Raw genomic sequence first — 22,817 nt, 5'->3', positions numbered from 1 at the left:
GAACTCAGGCTACTGATAGCCTTTCCAGCACTGTGCCCTGCTCCAGCACTGTCACCCTGCTCCTTGATCCTCCCCATTCCCCGTCTGGCCCACACCCTGCTCCCATCACATTTTGCTTCCATCTTTATCTCACTGTGGTCTGTGTCTGGCCCACACCCCTCTCCCATCCTCACTCTGTTCCTGCCCCCTGCCCTGTGCTGTGTCCCTCTCTTCACCCTGCTCCTACCCGCTCCCTGCCTGCACCCTATCCTGGCTGCTGCCTCCTACACTGCAGGCACTCTCCTGGCCTCAGTCCAGTGACAAGGGCAGGATGGACAGCAACACAGAGGGCCCCAGAATCTCTGCCTGGAGGTGCCACCCTGGCAGTGTCCATTGCATTTGAGTGTCCCTCGAGTTTGCTGTGTCCCAGGAAGGTATGGGGCAGTGGAGCTGAGCACTGCACCCAGCGGTGGAGGCTGCCTGCCAGAGTCACTGTCCCACCAACAGCGGGCCCTGCTCACCTGGGCGATAGTGGAGGTGTTTAATGCTGCACCTGCGTTCCTTCTCCAGCTCTGCCACCATGGCTGGCAGAGTGTTGTGGAGGCTCTTTTAGGAAAGGTTATTTTTCCCTCCTGCGTTTTTGCTGCGCTGGTGTTTAAACACCTGAAAGCCTGTGATTTCTGGGGTGGCTCCCCTGGAGGGGCTGCCATTGTCTGAGATCCACCCAGCAGCCTTGGAGTCCTGTGCTGTTGCTTAGCAGGGCACCTAAAGATGTGGCCTGGGACAGCTCAGCCCCAACACTTAGTACTTTAAATAAGTGTTGACCCGGTTAGGGTAGGGTATGTGGGGTAGGCTCCAGGGGACTCCCAGGGGTGGGCTCCAGGGGCTGCCCCCCTTGGCATCTGCGTCTTAGAATCTGCTGCCTGTGCCTGTACATCATGACACTGGCTACTTCAGATGGGCTGCTGCTGCCATCAGCTGGGCCTGTTGCCAGGGCGTGGACTGGGTCTCTAGGGGATGAGGATATTTCCCTAGCTCACACAGGCAGACTCACATGCTGGCTTACCACAAAGACACACTCTTGTCTGTTCTCATGCAGACATGCTCCTGAGGCTATGGACACAGTGTGGCTGCTTCACACCCTCATTCCACCCAGGTCCATAAAGGAGCCGTAGCCCCTCTTACCACTCACATACACAAGGATCCTACATGGGCACACAGGAACACATAGCCTTCATACATGCGGGCGTATCCTGTCATTGCCAGGTATCCTGGAACCAGAACTACAGAGCCTCCATCTAAAAGTTACATTCATTTAAAAGTGGCACCTAGAAGTTTCTGGTATTTCACTGCTCAACACAGGTGTGGCTTCCCCCATTGCATGGATGGGAAAACTGAGTCTGGGGCTCCCCCACAGGTCCCAGGCTGGCCCCACACCCCAATCTCCCACAGCTCCACAGCAAGCCTCTCATCTTCCTGGCCTGATTTCTTGGGTCCCATTTTGTGGCAAGGAAGGACCTGCCCTCTCTTTCTCTGGACCCAGGGGCCTTCTGCTCCCAGCATGAAAGAGCTGGGCACTATGACTTGGCAGAGTCCCTTTTCCAGGCTGCTGGGACTCCCTCTGCATAGAGTCTGGATGGTCTACCTCTGCCTGCACCACCAGGTGTCAGTGCGGATAGCTGAGGCCAGGGACACAGCTCTGCCTGCTTCACTTCTTTCTCCCTTTCTGGCCAGAGGCTTCACCAGGCTTCCCTGGACCCAGCCTGCTTTCTCCACCATGCTAGCCTGCTGAGCCAATCTGACCTCCAGAAGCCACCTGCAGCCCTCACTGGTGGGCTGGGTGCACTGTGGGGCACCCGAAGGTGGGACCTGCAGAGAACCAGTGGGGAAGGGCATTTAGTGGATTGGCCTAATGGCCTTGATTCTGCAGAGTCACTTTAGGGACAGGCTGAAAAAATCAGTGTTCCCTTGGTGCTGTGAAGAAAATGGGATGTGTTAGCCTAGCGGGGAGCTTATGGCCTTTCAGCCAAGGGAGGAGGAAACCAGTTAAAACTATAATGTCTGTTACAATGGAGCTTTGAGTGCCAAGGGGAAGGAAGGCCCAGAAGCTGCCATTTCCCCTAGGATTTCTTCTTTGTAGCCTAAGGACCCTGCAGATAACCCTGGCATTAACTGGGTAAGGCTGATACCAGCAGTAGCACCCTTGGGGGCTCAGAGCATGCTGCTCCTGTGCTGCGAGCTGCCCATGTGCCTACTCACTTTATCCTTCCCACAGGCCTACAAGGGTTGCTGCCTCCACTCATTTCACAAGTGAGGGAACTGAGGCTTCCATGGTCAATGAACTCTGGTGCTGGGGGAAAGGATGTATGAGCTCCCCAGCCTGGACCCTTTGGCTTGCTCCAGCCCCTTCTCTGGGCCAGTGGTGGGGGTCATGGGGTGGGGCTGAGGAGGGCTCCCAGAGGAAGGAGGTGGCCCTGAGCCTGCCCATCCACTGGCAAGTCATCTGCCTCGGGATCCAGTTTCCTGGGGACAGTCTGGCCCAGATACAGAAATGATACATGGAACTGTGCTCAGAGGCTGAAATAGGAGCCCCTCAGGGTCTCAGCTGCTTTCTTAGGCAGGACCCTTGCTTTAGCTGATATCAAGGAGTGTGATAGGTCTAGGGACAAGCAACAGGTATGGCCATGTCAGAGGAGGCTTGAGGGAGGGCCAAGTTCTTCAGGTATGGTGGGAAGACATCTGTGCCAGTGGTGGTGCAGGTGTGTGGCCAGGATGTCAGGCTGTGGTCCTTGCACTCCATGTTTGCCTGCCTGGGAATCTGGCATCTGATGGAAGCTACTGTGCTGAGGACGGGGTTCAGGGTGGAGGCTGTGCATCAAGGGCCAAGGGTCAACTGTTTCCTTGTCCAGAACAGGATTTCCTTCCCACGTCCCAGCAAACCCTGGGAGAAGGAAGATGGGCAGAGTGGAGCACAGCCCAGCCCTCACCTTGACACTTCTCTCCATCCTGTTGGAGTGGAGGTAGCTGTGTTTCCATTGTGGCAGCCCCCTCCAGGGGGTGCCAAGAGGCCACTTCCTGGTTCTAGAGCTGTGCCCCCAGCCACTACCCTGGCTGTGCCCTCTATCCTCCCCACCCCCACTTTCCCTCCTTTCCACAGCTGTTTCCCCATGAGTGACTTAGGATAATCCATGGCAGCAGCTGTGGGTAGCCCAGGAGACTCATGGGGGAGTCTCAGCTCCTGCCAGTCTGTGCTAGCACTGGGGGTGCACTGGGGAGACAGCAGCAGGGACCTCATGAGCTGTCACTTGGTAGGGAGAGGCAGCAGTCAAAACCCTGTGTGGCGATTTCTTCCACACGCATGTGTGGTGAGGTGCAGGAGATTGAGAGCTGGCTGCCAGACAAGGAGCATGCCCTGGCCATGGCCACAGGGGACCATGGCATTGGGGCCATCTCTCCGTGACCATCTGTGCCTGAGTCTGCCATCTGTGCTCTGTGGGGTGGGCGGGGTCTTTGGCCTCTGGGAGGCTGTGGGTCAGTGTGACTCAGAAAAGTCAAGCTCAGGGGTCCTCTGGGGTCTCTGACCTAGGCCCCATGCCCCTGGAGGGTGGAAGGGGTGAGAAGGCTCCAGGACTCCCAGAGCCCACCTGCCTTCCCCACCAGAGTGGCAGCCCAACCCAGGAGGTGACACTGTGCCCCCTGAGGCAGGCTCCACCTCCCCTGGGAGACCTTGGAGGACCCTTTTCTGACCCAGGCTCCAGGACACTTGGCAGTCCCTGAAGTCCTGCCTTCCCTCCCTGCCTTGGTCTTCCCTTCCTGAACTCTAGGGTGAGCCCCAGGCATACGGATGGCTCTGAGCAGACTAGGCCTGAGCCTCTATGGAGCCCTGGTCTCATAGATGTATGATTGTGGGGGCCTCAGGGACCCTCCTCTCCTTTGCCTCAGAGCCTGGAGGATATAAAGCCTGTGGATCCCTGAGCTGTCCCTTCTGAGACCCCAGGCAAAGCAGGAATATGTGAGAGCAGGCAGTGAGGTGTCTGTGTTCCTGCAGTTTCTCCCTGCTTGGCTTCTGTCCCCTAGAGAGCATAAGGCAGGGAGATGGTACAGGAAGGACTTTGAAGGTGGCAGTTCAGGTGGCACCAAGAAGTACAGTGGCCCAGGCGCCACCTCAGAAAGGTCACCTGTGTCCCCAGACAGGTGTGCACCCACCTTGTGGCATGGTGGGTGCAGGCATTTCTCTCTCAAACTGGGGGTACCCAGAAGGCCTGGGGCCATCTCAGGGGAGATGTCTGTGGCCTGCAGGCCCAGGTCCCACAGCAATGGAGGTGCCTGCCAGGTTCAGGTGCTGGCAGTGGCACTTCTGTTCATGGTTCTGGGCTCATCTGTGCCCTGGGCAGCTGATATCTGTGCCCTAGAGAAGCCCAGGGATCCAAGGAAGTGGCTGAGGGGTAGTGTGGCCCCAGGCAGGACCCAGGGGAGGCAGGACAAGGGCCATCGAAGTTGCTTCCAGTTTCCTCCTGTGCCTCTGTGACTCCAGAGAGGGTGTGCTTCTACCCACGGGCTCTTCCAGCAGGAGCTGGCAATGGGCCCAGCAGCTAGGGGCAGAGAAGGAGAAAAAGGGTAGGAAATAGTTATGAGTTATTTTTTTTATTGAGATGAAATTCACATAACATAAAACTAACCTTTTTTTAAGTGAGTGATTTGGTGGCATTTAGCACATTCTCAGCGTTGCACAGGCATTGATTGCCTCTATGTAGTTCCAAGACATTTCCATAACCTCAGAAGGAAACCCCATGCCCATTAAACAGGTGCCTGCCACTCCCTCCCCTGGCCCCTGATAACACGCAGTCTGCAGTTCTGTCTCTGTGGCTTGGCTTCTTGACATTTCATCTACATGGACCTTTGTCTGGCTTTTGTCACTCAGCATAAGATCTTCAGGGTTCCTCGCACGGTCAGGCATGTGTCAGGCCCTCTTCCTGTTGGGGTGACTTGTGCTCCATCGTGGGATGGACATGTGGGTGCTTTCCACCCTTTGGCAGTTGTAAAAAATGCTGCTAGGCACATGCTTGTTACAAATATCCAAGTCCCTGCTTCCACTTCTTTTGGGTAAATACTTAGGTCACAGGCATGATATTGGCTGCCAAACTGTTTTCCACAGTGGCTGAATCATGTTTCATTTGCAGCAGTTTTGCAGAGGGGTCATCATTTATCAGGTCCTCACCACCACGTGCTATTCTCTGGTGCGGGTCTAACCTGGCCATCCAGTGAGTGCACAGTGCTATCTCATTATGGTTTTGGTTTGTCTTTCCCTGGTGACGGTGCTGCTGGGTGTCTTACCTTGTGCTTACTGGCCAGTTGCCTGTCTCTTTGAAAAGCTTCTTTTCGAGCCCTCAATCAGGTTGTCTCATGGGTGTCCTATCATGTGGCTGACTTTACTGTCACATCTGTACCCAGAGCTGTTGAGAAGTGGCTTCATCTCAGGTGTCCGTCCTGCAGTGTAGCTGACTTTGCTGGCACAGCTGCACCCAGGGCTTCTTAGAAGGAGCTTCACTCAGGGGCATCCCTATCAGTGTCTGAGTCCCAGGTCCCTTGTGGGAAGGACGTGGTGGGTTTATCTGTGTCCTAATGGGAACATTGAGTCACCACACCCTCAGATACCCTGAGAACATTCTCAGAAGACCTGGACTCAACACATTGAATGCAAACTTCCTGGAAGCAATGATGTTACCACTTACGTGTGAGAAGGGGCTGCTGAGGAACCCCCTTATAAAGGATGGGAGGAGGGGGAAGGGGCCAGGGACCCTGAACTCCACTGATGAGGCAGGGCTTAGCAGTATGGGAAAGCAGGGCTGCTCTCTCTTGCTCAGTCTCTATCTGGACTCAAAATAACCTGGCAGATCCGGTGTGAGTTGATTACTGTCATTGCTGTGGTGTGATGTCATGCTGCCAGCCCTGGAGCCACCTTCCTGGGAGAGTGGTGCTTGCACCTAGGCAGCTCTGGAGGCCAGCACAGGGGTGGGCTCCTACAAATCTGATTGCTGGGGGTTGGAGAACTGGCATCCATAGGCAAACACTCCATAGGCAGAGGCATGTGTTGGGCTGCTCTGCCTTGCCTTTGGGCTCCCAGGGAGGAGTTTCTGTCCCCATTCCCAGCTGGGGACAGAGTCAGAGAGGTCTTGTTTCCGGCCATGGCTCATAAGAAAGGGGTGCAGAGGCATGGGCTGGGCTGCCCTTCCTTGCCTTTCTGCTCGTTCCCGTTGCTGAAATCACTCCTTTGGACTAGGCTCACATCTTTGCCTCATGGGTTAGTGGCCTAGGAGGACACTTGAGGTTCTGGTCCTCTTTTGGTCCCATGTCCCTCACCCAAGAGGGACCACCTAGGCCAGAGCCCATCCTGATTTCCATCATGCCCAGAGTCCTGCTTCTTAGCCCCTGGTCAGAAGTTCATTAGGTAAATGCTCCTGCACAGACATCACACAGGCTCAAAGGGCATCAGAATCTCAGCTGAGAAGAGCCTCAGCATCAGGTACAAAGCTCTCATTTGTTTGAGCAGGTGTATTCATTATCTTGGCCAAGCTGGTGCATTTGGGCTGGGTGGGTGTGGAATTGTGGGTGGTGGTCATGGTGCTGTTTGGGGCCCACACCCCTCAGAGCAGAAGACTGGGCTTGTGTGCAGAAGGCAGCCTTGGGGTGCTGACTCCCCCAGTGCCCACTTTCTGACAAAACCTCAGCCATGCCCTGACACCTACCCACCCATGTCAGAAGGTTCTGTGACTTCTTAGGGTGTCAGAGGCTCAGGTCCTGGTCACGGTTCCACCATGAGTGTGAGAGGAGATTTCTGGTTCTCCATTTTTTGGCACAGAATGGGGAGAGGGATGTCTGTGTTCACCAGTGGGTGGCTCAGGTGGAGTCTTGGAGGAAGAAGCCTCCAGGAAGAGAGGACTATGCAAAGATGGTGCCATCCAGGCCACCTGTCCTGGCTGGTGGCTCAGGAGGAGAGGTGACTGAACAGTCCCTGCACCCCACACTGGTCCCCTGCTCTACATTTTGGGAAGAAGGAATTTAAGTCTGGGACTCACGCTGCACTCATCATGACAGTTGTCCTCATTGGACACCAGGGAGGTAGCTGCCCTTGGCATTTATTGAGTGTCCAGTGTATGCACTAGGCTGTCCATGCATCTTCAGAAGCTAGTGTTTTCTTGGTGGTTTGACAGAGAGATGCTTAAACTGAGGGCACTAGGAATGGGACAGGCTGTCAGATTTTCCAGATGGAGGGACTGACTTGTTAGTGAAGTTAGGCTGTGGAGCCATGAGCTGAGGCAGTTGGCTCCCCAAATGAGGCTCCTGTGGACCACTCAGTCCAGCCTGCCCTAGGCCTTTGCTCCTCACTGGCTCAGTGCCGGGTATCAGGCCACGACACGATGGGCAATCTGATGCCTCGTCGTGCCCCTTTTCTTTTATGGTTTAGACACAACTACACTGTATGAAAGCTCCAATAGAGATCATAAGACTGACAGAATGGAAGCTTTGGGACATCAAGGTACCAAATTGTAAACAACACCAGGCGAGGGTTGAGTCACACACCCCTAAACCTAAGGAATAAACTGTTCTGACTGCCACAGGGTTTTCTTTGTCTCCAGCAGCTAAATAAGCACTATTAAAACCATGGTAGCTCGGCACCAGACACTGACTAACTGGCCCCAAACCCCTCTTCTAGCAGCCATAACTACAGCTCTGATGGGACAGGAGACTGTTTTTAGTAACTTTCTTGTATGAAGAGACAACCCACCATGGACTGATTGTGGCCGGTTGATAGAGGCTGTGCACTTGCGTGCCTTGTGTCCTGAAAAGACCTTTTGAGGTAAAGAGCCTAATTGTAACACATTTAAATATTGTCTTCACCCCAAAGCAAACATGGGTCATATGTTACATGCATGTTTGGTCTGTACATGTGCATCAGGACTGCTGTCATGAATATTCATAGCTCCTGTAACCTGCTGAAAGTTTCTATTTAGCCAGATTGTCTAGGGTAAAACTCCTGCCCCGACTCCCTTCCACGTGCAGTGCCAGGCTCTTCCCTTCGTGGGAGATGCGCTTCCCAGCCTGTAGGGTGGCCCCTTTGTGGGCCATATGTAACCTTTTATAAGAAATAAAGTTTCTTGCTGAGCAGAAGCTCTTTAGTTCAATTAGGTCCAATACCAAGCCTCAGCAACACGTGATTTACCCACATAGCAAGCCTGCACATGTACCCGTGAATCTAAAGTAGAGGGAAAAAGCCCCCTCTCCATTTCCAAAGTCATACATCATGTGATTGTTTAAGTTAACAGAGTGGATGAAATGGTTTGTTCGTAGAGCAACATTTCAGGTCTACATTACCTTTTGTTACCTGTTAATCCTGTAATACTGGTTAGTTTCCCTGAATGTTTGTATTTACTGTCAGTCAACTTACACTGGCTGTTGCAGAAGTAAAACCCACAGTTATCTTACCCTTGGCTTGTGCCATAAAATGACAGGCCCTTTTTCATATATTTGAGAGGTATTTGGGGATTTTTAAACTGGAATATGCATGTGGCTTTTAAAACGTGTTTGCAGTTTTCCTACTATTCTCCTTTTGAGAAATGGAGTCTGTGCTCACACTCACTGGTTAACCAGACTTGACACTGGTGCTTACTTGTCACTGGCAGATGATGTCGAAGTGATCTTGTGTAACTAAAATTATGATAGAAACGCCATGAGCATCTGCCTGCTTCATTTGGGACACACGCCAGTGTCTGAATGTCCCCAGACTGCCTGCTGCTGGGAAGTCCGGTAAGTTCTCCAGCCAAGCCCAAGTTCCTGTGTGGACCTGAGCATGATGTCAAGTCCAGATGATTCCAGTCCCCTGCTGTGGATTCCATCCCACTCCGTGAGACTTCTCTGCAGTCCCCAGACATCAGGTGCACCAATAAGCTATCTTTTCCTGTGTTTTACCTGAATTCCTGTCACTGTGAAGCATTAGCAAATTGAAATGTTTGTTTTCTACCAGCATTTGGGGGTATCAGTTTTTTATTCTAAAAAAAATCACAGTAAAGACATCAGGAATAACACACTTGCAGGTCATTCACGAGGTACAGAAGAGTGCACACTGAAATCTGGACTTGTCTTTCCCTCTTCTGCAGCCTGCCAGCTTCTGCCTCTGGAAGTAACAACAATGAAGTTTCTGCACATCTTTCTAGATTTATTAACTGAACAATCATGTAGCACTGACACCATGACAAAGCTTTGTAAAAGGGTTTTGACTATCAATGTAAAAGACTCATTTATTTTCATATACTGTGAACACTCAGGTGGCAGCAGGAAAGAAAGCCTTATGCTCATTTTTTTGTATTTTTCCTAATATATTCTGTTTTTAAAAATTTCTTTCCCATTTTGGCATTAAGAGATATAAATCTGTTGTCTGGATTTTTAATTAAGTTTTCTCTCTCACACACACATATGTGTATATTTATATGTGCACACCCCCACATTTTTCTATTCAGTTGTTGATAACTAAAATTCTCCATTTTCACAGGTATGTTCCTTCCCAAATCCTGTTAACCACCCCTTCAATGAGATAATCCCTGAAAAAAATTGTAGTATTGGCCGTGCATGGTGGCTCATGCCCATAATCCCAGCTTGGGAGGCCGAGGTGGGCAGATCACGAGATCAGGAGTTGAAGACCAGCCTGACCAACATGGTGAAACCCTGTCTCTACTGAAAATATAAAAATTAGCCAGACATGATGGCACACACCTGTAAACCCAGCTAATCAGGAAGCTGAGGCAGAAGAATTGCTTGAACCCAGGAGGTGGAGGTGGCAGTGAGCCGAGATCGCACCACTGCACTCCAGCCTGGGTGACAGAGTGAGACTCCATCTCAAATAAAAAAAAAAGTATCTATATCAATGCAGTTTTTTTTTTTTTTTTTTACCTAAGCTATGACCCATTTGATTTAATAATTTTTAAAACCTATGATGAATCAACACTGATGGAAATTTGTACTGAATTATTTTAAATCTATTTTTTTTCTTTGAGACAGTCTTGTACTGTTGCCCAGGCTGGCGTGCAGGGGCAAGATCTCTGCTCACAGAAACCTTCGCCTTCTGGGTTCAAGCCATTCTCCTGCCTCAGCCTCCAAAATAGCTGGGATTACAGGTACTTGCCACCACACCCAGTTAATTTTTGTGTGTGTGTGTGTGTGTGTGTGTGTGTGTGTGTGTATTTTTAGTAGAGATGGGGTTTCCCAATGTTGGCCAGCCTGGTCTCGAACTCCTGACCTCAGGTGATCTACCTGCCTTGGCCTTTCAAAATTCTGGGATTACAGGTGTGAACCACCATGCTTAGCCTCATTTCCTATCTTAATGGGTAGTATCTACCTTTTTAAAAAAATTACGATTCTCATTTTCCAAAAATTTTATCTCTATTATGTTTTGGGGGTTTTTCAATTGCCTTCAAAGTGCTAATTCTCATGGTCAGAGCATAGGAATGTGTGTGATCAGGTGTTGACTGATGAACCAGAATGCATATTTGATCCTGGAGTTTGAGGTTATCAGAACTCTCCATTTAGAAAAGCATTCTTTATATATTTTCAAACAACCCATGATGAACACACAGTGCTGATTTCTTATTCATCTGTCAATGAATATCATACCTTATATATATATAGTCAGGGAAATTGCTAAATAAACTCAAGAGATTCAGAAATCAGTATGCAAACTTAGTTGCATACAGAGAAAAAAGGAGGTGTAATGTACGTAGTAGATAAGATTTTATATGATTACTAAGAATTATATTATCAGAGATTAACTTTAAAACTGAACTTATACATTTTAAATTTAATTTGGAGCTAGTTTAAAATTGTTGAACCTAGGACTGTGGTGACTCAGGAATGGTAGAAATTGGTAGGAATGACATTTCAGAGCAAGCAGGATGTATAGAAGTGATGCTAGGAAATCACAAATGAATGTTTACAAAAGCAGCGATGACACCCAGTGGGGCCCAGAGTTCATGCCCACCCGCCTGGCCCACCTTCACACATGTAGGAGCCATTGATGCTCTTACAAAACTGTGCAGCACAGCAGGGAGGTGTCTCAGCCACACACTCATCCACATCTGGAACAGAGCAGCACAGCTGTGAGTGGCCCAGGACGGCCTGACCAGGGAGCAGGGGAGGACCGATCATGGCCAGGGCCGGCTGGGGAAGGGCAGGGAGGGCAGCCCCTGGTGGGAATTATCTCAAATGCCATCCTCAGATGCCCCAAATGGCAGGAGAGGGGATGAGGCAGCAGCTAGGTCCTGTCCTTAGACACTCAGCGCCAACCGGGAGAGGGGCCCGTGAGGATGGCAGCGCATCATGTGAGGATGCTCTCATCCTGCAGGTACAACAAGAGGGAGGACCTGCAGCCGGGAGCAGGCATGCTGGCATACACGCACATCCTCATGGAAGTGGCCCCTGACCTCCTGGCCCTCTACAGGGACACGCACCGGGTCCTGGCCAGTGCTGCAGGCACCACAGGAGTGAGTCTGAACCTGACCCAGCTGCCCCCCTTCAACATCCACCTGCAGACAAAGCTGGTGCTTCTGGAGAGGCTCCCCCAGCCGTCCTGAGGGGGACTGGGCAACCCTCAGCAGCCACAGGCCCTCCCGGAGCTGCTGTCACGGCCAGTTTCCGCACACTTGTGACAATTCAGAGAAGCAAATCAAAGCACTGTGCACATGGCTCTGACTGACACCAGAGCAGGGCTAGGGCCTCCTCTGCAGACTCACCTGGGGCTGGCAGTGCCAGAGAATGAGGGGCCCAGGTCTTGTTGGCACCCTGGGAGCCACTGCCTAGGGTGATGGTGGCCTGCTCAGGCCTTCCTGCGGGTGGGCAGGGTGGGTGACACAGTTGTCTGACATCCAGACCAATTGCCATTCGTGACTAATCGGGAGCAGCAGGCCCCCCCAGGCACCTGTCTGTGAGGCTATGTGTGTCCAGGCCTCCCAGGGGGATCTGTATTTTGGAAGCACCCCACACCTGCTGCACAAGGGTCTCTTGGGGCATCTAAGACAGCACCCCCTCTCGGGAGGCCATGGTGACCCCGGCCACCCCTCATCCACCACCGCCTCTGCAACTTGTGTATTCGCAGGCATCCGATCTCCATCACAGGTGAAATTTTAGGAGCTAACCATGTTAAAAAAGGAATGAGATAAAAAGAATAAGGCAATAAAATGTTGATTGGAACCTTGAGATTACAGAAAAGAATGAGAATGGAAACTTTACTGTTTCCCGTGTTATAGCTTATCACATGTTATTATTCCAGGTGCATGGTCAAGGGACAGTTTGGTGCTGTCAGCTTCATTGACCATACATGTATAATGCACCAAAGTGCGTGTGATGCTGCTGGGCACTGGAGACTGGGGACTGGGTGCTGCTGCACACACATGCACACACGCTCACGTGCACACACCATGCACACACCATACACATGCTCACCTGCACACATGCACATGCCATGCACATGCCACACACACACCAACCATGCACATATACACACATGCACACATCACACACACGTACTACACACCATGCAGACGTGTGTATAAGGACACACTTTCTTCCTGAGCTCTTTTTGAGAGTGTGTGACTGTTGGCCCAGGTGCCCTGGCACTGCCTCTCCACCTGGTGCCTCCTGTTTTCCCCACTGCATCTGGCGAACATCCGTGCAGACATTTCCTGACTCAACAGAGGCCAGATGTTGAGGCTGGAGAGCAGGCTTCCTGGCCCCTGAATCCCACAGACAGGGCCCCCTCCTCCCCTGTCTGTCCACCTGTGTGTCTCAGGTATTTACTGGTTATCTGCACTCATGTCACTAGGTGCATATGGATTGCTTCCCGACTCCAGAGGTCTGTGAGTTGCTCCTGTCTTTAATGATTCTGGTGTTCAGAGATTTGCTGGTGGGAGCCCTGCCACGCTCCACTGGTACGCTATACGCTGTGCCCTCTCCTTTGAGCACCTCCTTATGACAAGGCATGGTGGGGTGTCCTCTTGAGCCTCTGGCCTCAGCTCTTGCTCTGTGGAGCTTGGCCCCATTTGGTAGGGAATGCATTAGAGACCAGGGTCTCAGCACAGGCGTGCTCAATGCCACTGGGTGCCTGGGCTTTAGGCCCTTTCTGTGGACAGGCTGGGGAGGACGGGGGTGTGCTGACATGCAGACACACATGCACATATGTAATATGCATGTACAGATCTGAAACAGCACAGCTGTGCCCGCACCTCGAATTCCATCTCGCCTTGCAGGGTTCTCCGTGCACCCCTGTCCCTCCATTCACCCCTCCCCCATCTCCACCCTGAGGACTGTGACCCCCATCAACAGCAGCCTCCTCACACATCTGCTGGGGAGTCCAGTGCACTCCTGCTCAGGAGCTCCAGTGCTGCTTTGGCACAGGATTGCAAAAACAAACCCGCCATCAAGAGGTTGGGATTTGGGCGTAGTTCACTTCCCACCCACAACCGCGGGTGCCGTTGCGTGCTGTGCTGATGAGTTCCTTGGATTGGCTTCTCCACCAGCAGTGTGGTGGTGCCTTCATTGGAAATAGAGCTGGGTTCACCCTTCCCGCTGGCTTTCAGTCTTTGCTTTGCACCCCATGTGCCATCTTGTTGGGTTTGTAGAGCATGACTGTGCTTCTAGATGTCAAAACTCCTAAAGGCAGGTGCCCTCAGGGATTAATTATGTCTTATTCACCTCCTGTCTCAGAAAATCAATGTCTGTTAGAGGAACACACAGGAAGACTTCTAAATCAGATGCCAGCATCTCCTCATTCCTAGAGAATGAGGCTTGCTCAAGATGCATATTATATCCAAGCACCACCAGGCCATCCACACCCCTACTGCACCCCTAGATGGATGCTCCCAGGCTGCCGTGATTACTGCTCTCAGACATCCACAGCCAGGTTTCTCTCTCTTGCTTTCTCTCACCACATGATCTCTTTGGACCCACCTGCTCCTTCTTCACTCCCTGCCATAAATGGACTCAGCCTGAGTCCCTCACTGGGTGTAGCTGCCCAGTGGTAGACTTTTAGCCACCAGAATTATGAGCATAACAAACTTCCCCTGCTGGCAGCGGCACAGGGTGGGCAGACCCGAGGGCTGGCTATGATGTCACTAGACAATAAGAGTTTTTGAGCTCCTTTACAGTACAGGTAACCACCATTGTAAATGTGGTCCACCATTGACCAAAATGTTGTTATGCAGTGTATGATTATATAGGTCTGTGTGTGGTATGTAAACCTAATGTGTTTCAGAAAGACCAGGGCTTGGCAAACTACAGCCTACAGGCCAAATATGCTCTATCACCTGTTTTTGTAGGGTCCACGAGTTAATAATGGCCTCTTTGTTTTTAAATGGTTGGAAAAAATGTCAAAAGAAGAATATGTCATAAATGAAAATTATATGAAATACAAATTTCAGTGTCCATAAATAAGTTTTATTGAAACAGAGCTCTGCCCACTTATTTACATATTATTTTTGGCTGCTTTTGTGTTACAAAGGCAAAGTTAAGTACTTGAAACAGACATCACCTGGCCTGCAAAGAATCATGTCATTGACAGCAATCTAAGTTATCTAAATACACACAGACACACACACATATACACATGCATACTTCCTAATTCTATCCACTGAGATGGCCAAGACACAATGATACCTCAAAAAGGATGAACACACCTTGCACTGAAATCTTAGTTTCTAAACAGCATTCTCCACTAAAAATCATTAGAACTCCTTGCAGAAATGGCTGATTCCGGAGCTAGGACTGTAAAAGTATACAATCAGTCTGGAACATCTTGTGCCAGAAAGGAAGTACTTAAAGAATGAGGATACATCAAAAGACTATGGGAGCCTTTTTGAGAAATAAGAGAAAATTTGAACATCAAAATAAATAATAATAGTAAAGGATTGCATCCTTCTTTTGTTCCCTGTATTCAGCCCTCCACCTGCCCGCGGGGCCGCCTGCCCCACGCCACACCACCGCTGGCTAAAGTATGACCCCCTCTAATATTAATACAAATACATTTTAACAGATATTCCCAGCTTTGAAAGGCATGACTCCAAGGGTTAATGCCTTAGTGGTAGAATGAAAATCAGTGGGTAAAGCATACATGCTCTGTCAGGAGTGCAATGAAGTGAAGTTAGATTTAGGCAGAGGTATGTATGTGCTTATTCATAATGCGTTAATATATATTTGAGAGATATGAACTCTGAGAGGGACAGGGGAACCATGCTGTGGAAAAAGGAAGAACCTCTGATATCTAGGTCAGGCAGACAGATGGCAGTGAGGGGTGGGAGAGATTGAAAGTAGAACACAAATGAACACACACATGTGTGCACACACATACGCACACATACGCACACATACAGGAAATGGGATGAAATTACCCAAAGTAAAGGAGAAACTCCACAGCTTGCTCTAACATTAATGTGAGCAAAGGCATGAAAGAGGAAATAAGTTTATTGGATATCTATTTTTATTATCTTCTTGCCCAACTTCCCTTCCCTTGGTAAAAAAAAAAAAACACCTTTTTCCTGTAGTAAACCAAGTCTACAATCTGATCCCACTCTCTTTGTCCTAGGGGATACAGACCATATGTCCCAGGATTGAGCATTCAGTATGTCCTGTATGTCCCTGGCTGTGGTGATTCATTCCAAGTGGGCACCTGACCTAAATAAGCACAATCAGAATCCTCCGCAGCAGTGCTTCCCAGACTGTAACGTGCATTTAAATCACCAGAGCACCTTTTAAAATGACAGTTCTGACCCAGAGGTCTAGGGTAGGACTTGAGATCTTGGACTTCCAATAAGCTTCCCAGTGATGCTAATACTGCCGGTTCAGGGACACAATTTTGAACATTAAGTCTCTTTAGAACCTTCTGCCAGAGCAATGAGGGATGATACACTCTTTATACTAGAGCTGCTAAGTGACAGACTGTGATTCTCAGGCTGTTGGATTTTCCATAAGTGATTTTTTTTTTTTTTAATGTTTCTGTCACTTAACGTCTTTGTGTATTCTCTGTCATTAGGTTATATACTCATAAAAAACAAAAGTCATATATTTAACTTCTGTTACTCCCCACAAAGCCTTTTTTGGTATTTTATACATAAAGATGCATAATCAATGTTCTTCAACAACCAAATGGGGAAAAAACTTGAATTCTTTATATGAAAGAGATGGAGAATATATTTTAATGACATTGTGCCAGTTTAATAGTAAGTGTGCTGTGTGTTGGCAAGACTCTAATTCAAAGTAGTATTTCTACAATATGGACCTTGGGATTACTTTTAGCACATTCACTACCTGTAAGCAAGACTTTGGCCCTCTTCATGGTACAGATATTTACTGGGCAATACCTCCCAGCACACGCTACACACTGGAAATAGAGAAAGAAGAAGTGACTGCCTTGTGGAAGGGGAGGAGGTTATCTTCATGCCAACACAACCTAAGGGAAGCTCAGAAATTCCATCCTCAATGACTTTTTTCCCCTAAAAGCATAACGCATGTAGTAGTTCCCCCCTTATTTGTGGTTTGTTACCTACTGTCAGTTGAGGACAAAAACTACCAAATGGAGAATTCCAGAAATAAACAATATAAATTTTAAATTTCCCACCATTTTGTGGTGATGAAATCTCTCACTGTTCCACTCAGCCCTGCATGGGACAAGAATGATCCCTTTGTTTAGGGTATCCACATTCATGCTGTATATACTAACTGCCTGTGAGTCACTTAGTAGCCATGTTGGTGATCAGATGGATTGTCATGGTATTGCAGTGCTTGTGTTCAAGTAACTCTTATTTTTCTTAATAATGACCTTAAAGTGCAAGATGGAAGATGATGGCATGTTGTTATAATTGTTCTACTTTATTATCCATTACTGTTGATTTCTTACTCTGCCTAATTTATCAATTAAACTTTATAATAGGTATTAATGTATAGGGAAAACATGGTATATATAGCATTTAGTACTATTAATATCTGCAGTTTCAGGTATCCACTGGGGGTCTTGGAATCTATCCTCCACAGATAACAGGGGATTCCTGCATATTGGTTGATTTAAATGGATTTCCTTCATCCACCCTGCCATGTGAGTCCACCATAGCCTCTTTGACTAGACCCCATGATTCAAAAACAATGTCATGGTCTCTAACATGACAGTAATTCTTTAAAGACTTTTAAATGAGTCTATATGTTGGCAACTGTAATTTCATGTGCATTTTTTCTTGATAAATTTTGACTAGCTAATGAAGTATAGCAATACCTAATAACTACACAATATTTATAATAACTCCTATTTCAGCCTCATATAAAAATTTAAATTAAATCTTTAACATAGTATGTTGTGGTTACTTTGAAATATCATGAGCTGAGGTAGGGTGCTGATTTGTTTACTAAGCACTTACAAATATATTGTGTTTCGTTTACTCTCAGTATCACTTTATTGTTGCCTCACTTCCTTCTATGTTTTAAAATAACTGTTCTATATTTTAGAAATAACACATACAGCCAAAAGCTTGGAAAACAAATAAAAACTCAAAAGAAACAGGAAAATAAGTTACCCTAATCCTATTGCACATGGGTGGTGTTTTGGTACAAGACAAATACTAAAGAGACCAAGCTTGGATTTGTTTTAACAGGCAGGTTCGTGGGGAGGAAAAACACCAGCCGAGAGTATATAGAAAAAGAGATTTATTTACTATATATATATATATATATATATTTACATTACCATCTGCATCAACACCGGCAAAGAAATCAGCACGGGTAATCGCAAAGTCAATCTGGAGGCCTCACAGCAACACCGGCAAATAAATCAGAAAGGAATCAGCACGGGCATACACCGGAAAGAAATCAGCACGGGTATACACCGGCAAAGATCAGCACGGGCGTCCGGCAACAAAGATCAGCACGGGTGTCCGGCAAAGAAATCAGAAAGGAATCAGCACAGGTATACACCGGAAAGAAATCAGCACGGGTATACACTGGCAAAGATTAGCACGGGCGTCTGGCAAAGAAATTAGCACGGGTAACTGCAAGGCCAAGCCTTCTGTCGACTCTTAGTAATAAGCCCTTTTCTGTAACGTAACACTAGACTGTTCTCTCTCTCTCTTCATAACGCTAAACTGTCTTTCTTTATACTGTATTAACACTGGACTATCTTTATACTGTACTAAAAAAAAGAAATTCATTTCTTTTATACTGTGCTAAAGAAAGAAGTTTATTTACAGTTTAAGATATGCTGACTCCATCTTCATTACGCAACTGCGTCCTTGAATTGCTTATTAAAAAGTGGACCACGGGAACTGGCCAGGTTCCCAGATCCGGGTTCAAGGTGAGTTGAGCTCACTCTGTGCACCGAATGCTCTCAACTTATACAAGGAAATGAAGATTATGTGGAGTCTGTGTAAGACTTCATAAACAATCTAGTTAACCCTTACAGGTGGCTTCTGTTATGTTTGGCAATGCCTTATAATGTTTATTTCATGTATCTTATGTTGCTTGACAAAAATTGTATCACATTATATTTACAGCTTTGCACCTGTTTTCTATTAACAACATATGGGGGCTGTTTTCCCATGTCAGCAAAGATTTCATTAAATGGCTGAATAGCATTGAAGTGTACTATTCTTAAACTGCTGCATGCTGCCTTACCATGCATCAGCAGAAATACAGCCCCAGAAGCAGTGGTTTTATCCAAACCAAGAAACCATTCTTTGCATTCTTTGTGAAGGGTCCTCCCCTTAGGAATGTGGAGCTGATGATGCCAAGTGTGTCCTTGACCTTCTGGGCGGGATGGAGATCTCATCTATTTTCTCAGGCTTCTTCTTGATAAGGATGATCTGGGATTCAAGATTAATTACTTGGGAATCTAATTTATTTGCAGGTGTTCAGAATTTTCATTGGTAACCTGATACTTTTATTCATTTGCTGACTTACTTTAGAAACTCACCAATGGAAACCAGTATCAATCAACAAAACCCCAATTTGCACCCTATTTACAATTCTGAATCAGTTTCTTTTCTGTATTAGTGCTTTTCTTCCTATGTGATTGTTTCTATAGTGGTCAATATCAATATTTCATATTTGGCTACCACTTTATTTAGGCAAAATGTTCATTAGTTGTTTAAAAATGTAAATCCAATAAAAAATTTACCTCACAACTTAACTGTAATATGTACATGAACGGGTATATTTACCTATATCTATTATATTGTTATATGCATAATTTTTAATAATGCAAGTTTCGATTTTTAAAAATATTTTTCTCTTGAATGTCTCATTTATATAATTCATGAAGTTATTAAATCATCTTGGGGTTGCCTGTGACCCCTGAAGCCCCAGAAGGAGTGTTACTCTCAGTGCCATTTTAGCTCTGCCATCCATGGACAGCTTAAGTGTTAACACCTCAGTAGAGGGTCAGCATGACAGGCTTTTGTACCTGCACCTGAGTTCTTATCTGGTGTCCAGGAGGAATGTTGCATGAATGAATTTGAAGGATGGTCAAAATGGGGGATTTTATTGCCAATGAGAGAGGCTCTCAGCAGGAAGGGAAGCTGAAGAGGGGATGGATTAGGGGAAGATAATCTTCCTATGGAGTCTGGCTGGAGATGGGCCAACTCATCTCCAAAGCTGTGCCATCAAGCTGTCCCTCTGAAGTCAAGCTGCCTCTCTCCAACTGTAGTCTCTGAGATCCAGCTGCATCTCCTCTTCTCCTCCCTCTGCTGGCTGAGCCTGTGGTTTTTATGGGCACAGGATGGGGAGTGCGGTGGGCCATGGGTGGTTTTGGAAAAGGCCACATTCAAGTGGGACAACAGGGATGTATGTTCTCACTTGGGCCATGGTTCCAGGCTTGAAGGTGAGGCCTTTGTCAGGGACCCACCTTCTTCTGCCTGGAATGTCCTTGTTTCCTGTCCTTATCAATGTGAAAATCGGTTTTGATTTAAAATGATTAAATATTAGTTAACAGAATCAAGTTTTTTATTTCTAGAAAGACTTAAAAAATAGATCCCACATTGATCTAGCTTTGTGGTGACAGAGCCTGCCGCTTAAGGGACGCTCGATAAATATTTGTTGACTCATGATTGGAAAGTATCAATTTTGAGGCTAAAATGAAAACTGTACTTAGAGTATAACAAGTTTATATAACATATCTTAACCACTGTAATGATTTTAGCTGAAGTTTTCATTTTTCTTCCTTCATTTAGATTTCCTGACCTCTGAAAAGTGGAAGACAATTTTATGTTAAAAAAATTATCTCTAAGACAGTTGTGATGGTTCATGCCTGTAATCCCAGCACTTTTAGAGGCCAAACTAGGAGGATCACTTGAGGCCAGGAGTTTTATTTTTTTTATTTTTATTTTTATTTTTTTTTTGAGATGGAGTTTCGCTCTTGTTACCCAGGCTGGAGTGCAATGGCGCAATCTCGGCTCACCGCAACCTCCGCCTCCTGGGTTCAGGTAATTCTCCTGCCTCAGCCTCCTGAGTAGCTGGGATTACAGGCACGCGCCACCATGCCCAGCTACTTTTTTGTATTTTTAGTAGAAATGGGGTTTCACCATGTTGGCCAGGATGGTCTCGATCTCTTGACCTCGTGATCCACCCACCTCGGCCTCCCAAAGTGCTGGGATTACAGGCGTGAGCCACCACACCCGGCCACAAGGCCAGGAGTTTTAGACCAGCCTGGGCAATATAGCAAGACCCTGTCTCTACAAAAAATAAATAAAACAATAGCTGAGTATGGTGGCACATTCATATAGTCCCAGATATGCAGGAGGCTGAAGTAGGAGGATCACTTGAGCCTGGAGGTCAAGGCTGCAGTGAGCTATAGTCTCTCAACTGCACTGCAGCCTGAGTGACAGAGCAAGACCCTGTTACATATACACACAAACTCTCTAAAACCTCTAAAATAATATGATGGCTGGGATTAGCTTCAAAACAATGAACAAGATGAGCTTCAAGTTGATCACTGTTGAAGCTGAATGATTCATACAAGGGGTGCATTATATTACCCTTTCTACTTTTATATATATCTAAAACTTTTCAATAAATAAGTTTAAAAAAAAGGATTTGTAAGATCGAAATGTAGTTCCTGTGTCTTTCCCAAATATTTATTTCTTATTCTGGGTTCCTTACTTAAAAGACAAATGGAGTTGGGGAGAGCATTTCCAGACTCCAAAGAGTAGTACTGATTATCTCCCTAACCCTAGGCCTCCTCTTTAGGAGCTGCTGGGTAGGAATGAAGGCTTTTGGAAGCTTCCGAAGACTTATGGTTGAACAACCTACTTTAGTTTCCATTACCTTCTTTTCTGGATTAAGGAAACGCCCTTTAAGTTCAACAATATACAGGGGTGTGACAGGGGAGGTGGTTTTCCATTGAGAATGAGAGAATGGCTGCATTCCTTGCTGGAGAAAGAAGTTGCAAGGATCTGTTGCCTCAGGGCACACTCGGGCAACTGCAGCCAGCTGTTGCTTACTGGGCTGGCTTTCAATTAATTATTTTGGTAATTGTGTTGGCAATTTTCCCTTTTCCTTAGTCTTAAAAAAAAGCAAACACATCTAACTGTTTATGTAACTACTAAAAGAAACACAAGGTTCTTAGCAACTGACCTAGTGTACCTTGACCAAATTGTATTATATTTTGTAGGCATGGACTGTCATCTAACTTGTGAGTCTTTTTTGATCAGTTGTATTTTGCTGGAAATATTTCAATGAAGGAGAGGAGATACTTGGGGCTGTCTTTGCTCTTGCATTGTCAGATGTTCTCAACTTGCTCCAGTATAATTGAGCCAATGTGAGTTTTAATCTTTTCTTCTTCATTAAGAAATGCTCAAATTTATATCTAGAACACTGAAATTCAATATATATTTAAGAAGTTCTCTCTGGTCAGCTTAAAAGAAACCTAGTACATTTGTAATGCTACAATGTGTATAAACTGGTTTTGACTTAAAATAATTAAATATTAGTTAACAGAGTCAACACTTTTTTATTGCTAGAAAGACTTAAAAAAACAAACCCTAGAGATTATTCTATCTGAAAGTTCTTACTTTATGGAATAGAAGTTACTGATACCCAGAAAAGCCATGTGACTTGTCCACTATCACAGGTCCCTTTGAGAAAACTCAAGTTGCTTTTGCTGTCTCTGAAATGCAGTTTTACAGAGCCTGACAAGAAAATTCACTCAGCACAGCCATAGTTCAAAAGTAAGTGAGCCATAGGAGGTATGGCAGAATAGAAAAATGAATTTGCTATCATCTGCAGTTTTATTTTATGCAAGACACATACCATGGAGCCTCCAGCTTTAGGGTTCTCAAGGAGACAATGTAATGTAGTATTTCTATTACAGAAAAAAATAGAGAAAACTTAGCCATAAAAGATCCAGTTCAAAAATTCAGTTAACGTGCATTTGGGAAATCAAAATATCCTTCTCATATTCAAAGAAAATAATTGCTGTTAAAGTCAATTTTGGGGAAGCCTGCTTTTAATAATACTTTCTTTAGAGAACAGTCACTGAAAAAAATTGAGAAAATAGATTCAGCTTGAAGTCAAATATTCTCTATCGACTATACTGATAAGACAGAAATTGGGGGCAAGGAGAGTCTTTTAGAAAAGAATCGGTAAATGGAAACTATATCACCAAGTGAAATGCACCTAATATTTTATTTCTCCTGAAATAATATTTATAAGAATTAACTTTCTTTTGTTTATGAAGTGTACATTATTTATAGCTATTTAAAGTAACTAAAAGAAAATTGAAAAGGCAATTTAAAAGTGTTTACATTCTCTTAACCTTTTTCATT

The 22,817-nt window shown here is 46.6% G+C and overlaps 1 pseudogene; it reads left to right on the top strand.

The window, feature by feature from the left end:
* The first annotated feature begins 3,337 nt into the window (after positions 1-3,337).
* LOC135268116 (uncharacterized) lies at positions 3,338-12,185 on the top strand (annotated as a pseudogene).
* Positions 12,186-22,817: the final 10,632 nt, after the last annotated feature.

The sequence above is a fragment of the Aotus nancymaae genome, unplaced genomic scaffold (genome assembly GCF_030222135.1).
Source record: "Aotus nancymaae isolate 86718 unplaced genomic scaffold, 86718_ANA_hifiasm-v0.15.2.pri h1tg000008l, whole genome shotgun sequence".
Classification (NCBI taxonomy): domain Eukaryota; kingdom Metazoa; phylum Chordata; class Mammalia; order Primates; family Aotidae; genus Aotus; species Aotus nancymaae.
The sequence above is the reverse complement of the archived record's forward strand: the minus strand, read 5'-3'. Positions and strand labels throughout refer to the sequence as shown.